At 40.6% G+C, this 6000-nt stretch overlaps 1 non-coding gene across 1 annotated transcript; it reads right to left on the reverse strand.

Moving 5' to 3' along the window:
* Window positions 1-1627: 1627 nt before the first annotated feature.
* On the reverse strand, window positions 1628-1734 carry LOC131241830 (small nucleolar RNA R71). Its single transcript, XR_009169398.1, has one exon. It is a non-coding gene; the product is annotated as a small nucleolar RNA R71 (small nucleolar RNA).
* Window positions 1735-6000: the final 4266 nt, after the last annotated feature.

Consider the following 6000-nt stretch of genomic DNA (forward strand, 5'->3'; position numbering starts at 1 on the left):
TTTAATGGTTTATTGTGACTTAAATTACAGTAAATCTACAATAATTTTGAGTATCTTCTTTTTCTTATTTTGAGATTGTGGGATTGGTAAGTCCTGTTGTTGGCCATCATCCCATGGGCATGGTTTGGTGATGGAATCCCTTCCAACCTTCACAATTCTCCATCCTTTGAGAATTAGGTCAATGAAAGTTCAATTTGATCTTAATTGCTATATCTTCCAATTGGATAGGATAGGACTCCAATTCCAATTGTGTGACTTGAATCAAGTAAGAGGGCTCCCTGATCTCTATAAGTGGATCCTTGGAAACCCTAGTTCCCACCTTTAAATTCGTAAGTTTCAATTACATTATTCACAATTTCTCTCTCAAATATTTCAATTATAGATTTAGATCTTCTTCTAGTTCTAGTTCTATTTACTTTCAGAAATATATAAGATTATTCCATGTGGATTCGTCCTCGGTCTCACCGAGATTATTACTACATCGCGACCCTACACTTGGGGTTGTGAACAAGTTTTTGGCACTGTTGCCGGGGACTAACGGTTGCGTTTTTTTGAGATTGCTAGTTTTAGAAGTAGTTTAAGATTAGGGTTTTTCTGTTTTCTATTTTTATGATTAGGGTTTTTTCTGAATTATTTTAGAAACTAACTTAGCCTTTTAATTCTAGGATAAAAACTTTCCTACGTTGTTTATTTTTAGAAACTTTCTATTTTCTGTTTTTAAAAACTTTCGTTATTTTTTTAAGAAACTAACTTAACTTTCTTATTATATAGGATCCTAATATAGAAACTTCTAATTTGGTAATCTCTTTTTAATTTTTCTTTCTTTCTTCTTTTAGATTGGGGTTTGTTTATTGTTTTTAGAAACTTTTTAATTTTAGAATTTCTGTTTTTAGAAACTGACATGTTTTGTTTTGTTCTGTAAAATCTTAATTTAAGAACTTCTAATTTGGTAATTTCTTTTTAATTCCTTTTCTCTTTCCATTTTTAGATTTTTATTTCCCTTCTTTCTTTTAGGTTTAGGTTGGAATCTGAAATTGAGGACTGAGAATGTTTTATGCCCAAGTGGGTCCATGACAACACTCAACATCTTTTGAGTAAAGGAGGATTAGTTGAGGGGTTATCTATCCATCATAGGATTAGACACCACTCGAGATCGTCAGATTTAATTGAGGTTATGGCTATAAATCAACCTATGACTCAACCAATGAATCAGCGGCAACCTCGCGTTGCGGAAGTTTAGGATGAGAATGAGGTGCACCATGCACCACTGCCTCGTACTTTACGAGATTATTTACAACCGGCGGGAGTGAGCACACTTTCCTGTATGATTTTTCCAGAGAATACAGGAAACATGGACATCAAGCTTGGAGTGATCCAACTCCTTCCAAAGTTCCTTGAACTTGAATCTGAAAGTCCATACTTACATTTGCAAGAATTTGACTAGGTGATAGCCACTTTATATTTTCCTAATGTGTTTGAGGATACGGTTAGGCTAAAACTCTTTCTTTTCTCCTTGAAAGAGAAAGCTAAGACGTGGTTGCACTCACTGCGTCCCCGATCTATTGGCACATGGAATGACATAATGAAGGAGTTCATGAAAAAATTCTTTCCATACCATAAGACGAACAGCATCAGAAAGTCGATCATGAACTTTGCCCAAAAGGAAAATGAAACATTCTTCCAATGTTGGGAACAGTTCAAGGATCTCGTCAGTTCATGCCCACAACACGATTTTGAAACGTGGCGCATAACAACTTTCTTTCACGATGGACTAACATTTTTCATGCCCCAATTCGTCGAGATGATGTGTAATGGGGAGTTCATGAATAAAAATCTCGATGAGGTGTGGGATTACTTTGACAAACTCGCTGAAATCGCACAATCATGGGACATCTCTCCAAAATCAAGCACCACCTCTAGGCCCACTCAATCAAAGGAGAGGGATGGAATATACCTTCTGAAAGAGGATGATGATATCAATGCTGAAGTAGCTAATCTCATAAGGAAATTCGAGGCCATGGAACTAAAGAAGGATAAGGCTAAGGAAACTATTTGTGGTATTTGTACTTGCAACGTTCACACAACTAAAAATTATCCAACAATACCTACATTTCAAGAGGCACTGAATGAGCAATCTAATGCCGTGAATAGTTACCAAAGACCTTTCAATGGACCCACCTCCAATACATACAATCCTAGTTGGAGAAATCATCCAAACTTCAATTGGAGGAATGGACAAACGACTACTCCTCAAGGATTCCCTAATCAAATTCCAATTCAAGGGAAACCTCAAGAGGATCCAGTTTAAAAACATATTCAAGACCAAGAGCTATTCAACCAGTATATCCGATCAGCATTGGGAACGCTTGCGTCATCTATTTAAATGATAGAGTCACACTTAACAATTGGGGGAAAGGGGATACTTCCTGCTTAACCTCCCCCCAATCCCAAACCACAATATGAGATAAGTGATCCAAGCTCTTCAAATCAGATGGAGCAAGCTAAATCTATCACCACTCTTAGGAGTGGGAAGACCATTGACAAAATTATTCCAGTTAGGTCTGAAAAGCCTAAGGACCAGGAATAGGACAACAATGATAGACCTAGCACTACTCCACAAAAATTAGAACCTGAATTTCAAGGCAAGCCGATTACACTATTCCCCCAACTGTTGATTGCACCAAAACCTCTCTCTAACTCTTAGGACATTCTACAGGTATTGAAACAGTAAAGGTCAATATTCCTCTACTTAATGCCGTAAAATAAATACCTTCATATGCCAAATTTCTAAAAGACTTATGTGCAACCAAAAAATGGTAAAATATTCAAAAGAAAATCTTTTTAACTGAAAAAGTGAGTCTCATCCTAAAGCAAGATGTGCCAAAGAAATACAAAGATCCCGGTAGCCCAACCGTCACTTGTGTAATTGGGAACTACCGAATTGAGCATGCATTTCTTGACTTAGAGCGAGTGTTAATCTAATTCCTTACTCAGTCTACGAACAGCTAGGTTTGAGCGAATTAAAACCCACCCGAACCACATTACAACTTGCTGATCGCTCAGTTCATGTACCGAGAGGGATAATTGAGGATGTGTTGGTCCAGGTTGATAAATTCTACTACTCGATAGATTTTATCGTTCTAGATACTCAACCCATCGTGGACATGAACACTCAAATTCTTATCATTCTTGGTCGCTTATTCCTTACCACATCAAATGCAATCATTAATTGCAGGAATTGAGTCCTGAATTTGTCTTTTGGAAATATGACATTGGAGTTGAATATCTTTTTCAATACGAGCAAACAGGTAGAGAATGATGATGATGCCCATGAAGTTAACTTGATTGATTCTGCCATGGAAGATAGAACACTTCTGACCTTATCCTCTGACCCTCTAGAGACGTGCTTGGCCCACTCCCATAATTTTGATGATGACATGATTAGTGCGATGGGGACCATGTTAGATTCTGTGCCGGTACTTGAAGTTAACTAGTGGAGGCTACAATTCGAAGAATTGCTCCAAACTGATGCAGTGTCTCTACCGTCTAACCTCAAGGCACCGAAGCTTGACTTAAAACCTTTACCCTCTGATTTAAAATATGTCTATTTATGTTAAGATGAAACACATCCGGTGGTGATTTCTTCCCACCTTGAGTAAAAATAGGAGAGTATGCTCATCTCTACTCTTATTGAGCACAAAGGAACCCTTGGATGGTTGATTGCAGACCTCAAGGGAATTGACCTTTTGATTTGTACTCACCACATTCATCTTAAGGATAATGCGAAGACCTCATGACAACCACAGCGTAGATAAAATCCAAACATGAAGCCAGTGGTTAAGGCCGAAGTTCTTATGCTATTAGATGTAGGTGTCGTATACCCAATATCTTATATCCAATGGGTGAGTCCAGCTCAGGTGGTTCCCAAGAAGTCTGGAATCACTATCGTAGCCAATGCCAATAATGAACTTGTGCCAACTAGGATCACTACTGGTTGGAGAATGTGCATTGACTATAAGAAGTTGAATACTGTCATGAAGAATGACCACTTCCCTTTGCTCTTTATCGATTAAATTTTGGAAAGGTTAGCTGGTCACTCTTACTATTGTTTCCTCGACGATTATTTAGGGTACAATCAGATCAAGATAGCCCTTGAAGATTAGGAAATGAGTTTTTATTTTTTACATAGTCCAATTTTTTCGTCTAAACCATGGGCCCTTTTTCTAACGTGCATGCCCCTAGTGGGCTAGATTTTGGCCTACAGGGCTCCTTCAAGGGCCCGCTAGCTCATCCGCGCCATGGGGTAGATGTCCCACCATGGGATCTGTATTACACCAAAATTTGGCAGCAAACGAATGCTTTGATAAACCGTGGGGACCCCACTTACGATAAACAGTAGTCGATGATCGATCGGGGCCACGACTATACGAATATGAGTACGTAAATATCCTTGACTTATACCTCAAGTTTGGTTGCGATTTAACGGTCCGAAGGTTATAACTTTGTGAAAGAGTGGAATGTCTATTTTACTTAAGTTTCAGGCTTCGGCGTAGAGTATCTGTGCATTTCAAGCACTAGGCCTCTGGCCCAAGTTGCGCAGTTCTGCGTACTATCTTAATTCGTCACTCGCGATAGACGTCAAGCCCAGTGAGATTGTAATGCCTTGGAAATCGAGGGTCGTGCATACGCTTGACTCCTGAGTTCTCGGAGTCACTTATAACCGGTTTTCATTAATATGCGATTAATCCAGTCTAAATGCGCTTTCCGGAATTTTCTGGAACATGAAGCACGACCACACAAGTCAACTGAAATGGAAGAAAATCAACTATACCTATATATACATGTTCAAAAGAATACAAACGGGCGCACAAGGTGACGCCCAACAAAATCACAAAAAAAATGACATGTCCAAAAGAATAAAGCTGAGCCGCTGCTCGGCGATCCAACAACCCATCTACTGATCCGACGGGGTCCCGCTCATCAACTGGAAGTAAGGGAACTCATCCTCCTCCTCGAGACTCGCATCACCAGGCTCTACGAAATCTGTATCACCTGCATCTATGAACGGGTCTGGTTGGTATTTTTAAACACCGTCCCAGACTAGGAGTGAGTGATCAACTCAGTGGGTGTTATTAGTCTTAAGTTGCAACAGGCATCAGTTATAATAGAAATTTAATGAAAAGCAATCATTCACAAATACCTAGCTAATCTTATTGATGCACATGCATGATAGATGATATGATGTATGCCCTCACCACAACTCTCCCTCGAGCGACTCCGTCTAACGATCGCATATGTCAACACTCCCTCAGAGTGACCTTGACCGCCGAGTCACCAACCTAGCTAATGTCGTGCAATGATGATGTTAATTGGGTTCTTAGTTAAGTCCATTCATCTAGCAGATTTGAAAATCTGATACACCCCACATATCAAATACCCTGAACTAGTTGCGAGGCCAAGGCCCTCCAATGTGTGAGGCCGAGACCCCGCGATCCTTGACCCCGTCGGGTTTCCCCCATCCCCGACTTCAAGCACATGGGGGGTGCTGAATGTGGGATCGCTCGCGATCACTACGGGGAGGCGCGTCACCCCAGCGTAGGCCGACAGCTCGGACATAGTGTCTCATTCCACCATGCCCAGCTTACGAGATAGTGGATCGATATTCAATTCGTTATCGATGGGCTACAATGGTGGTAGGGTATTCCAGTTTCCATACACGTGTGAGCAAACAAGGTTAACAAACCAAGTGGGTCAGCCAGTGGACTAAACCGCACGAGCCCAGGCAAGTACGTGGCTGAACAGCATCAGGTACAAGAGACCCATGTAGTCTAACTACTGCAGCCCACACGCACTCGCCCAAACCCATGGGTTTAGCCTCAAGGTGGTCCTACCAATGGAACCACCATCGCTCTCCTCATGTTCCTGACCAACCCAAGGGTAGGAATAGTGATTCATAGCATGCCAACTACCAATGTAATATCAAGCATATTCAACACCATG

This window comes from Magnolia sinica, chromosome 3 (assembly GCF_029962835.1).
Source record: "Magnolia sinica isolate HGM2019 chromosome 3, MsV1, whole genome shotgun sequence".
NCBI lineage: Eukaryota > Viridiplantae > Streptophyta > Magnoliopsida > Magnoliales > Magnoliaceae > Magnolia > Magnolia sinica.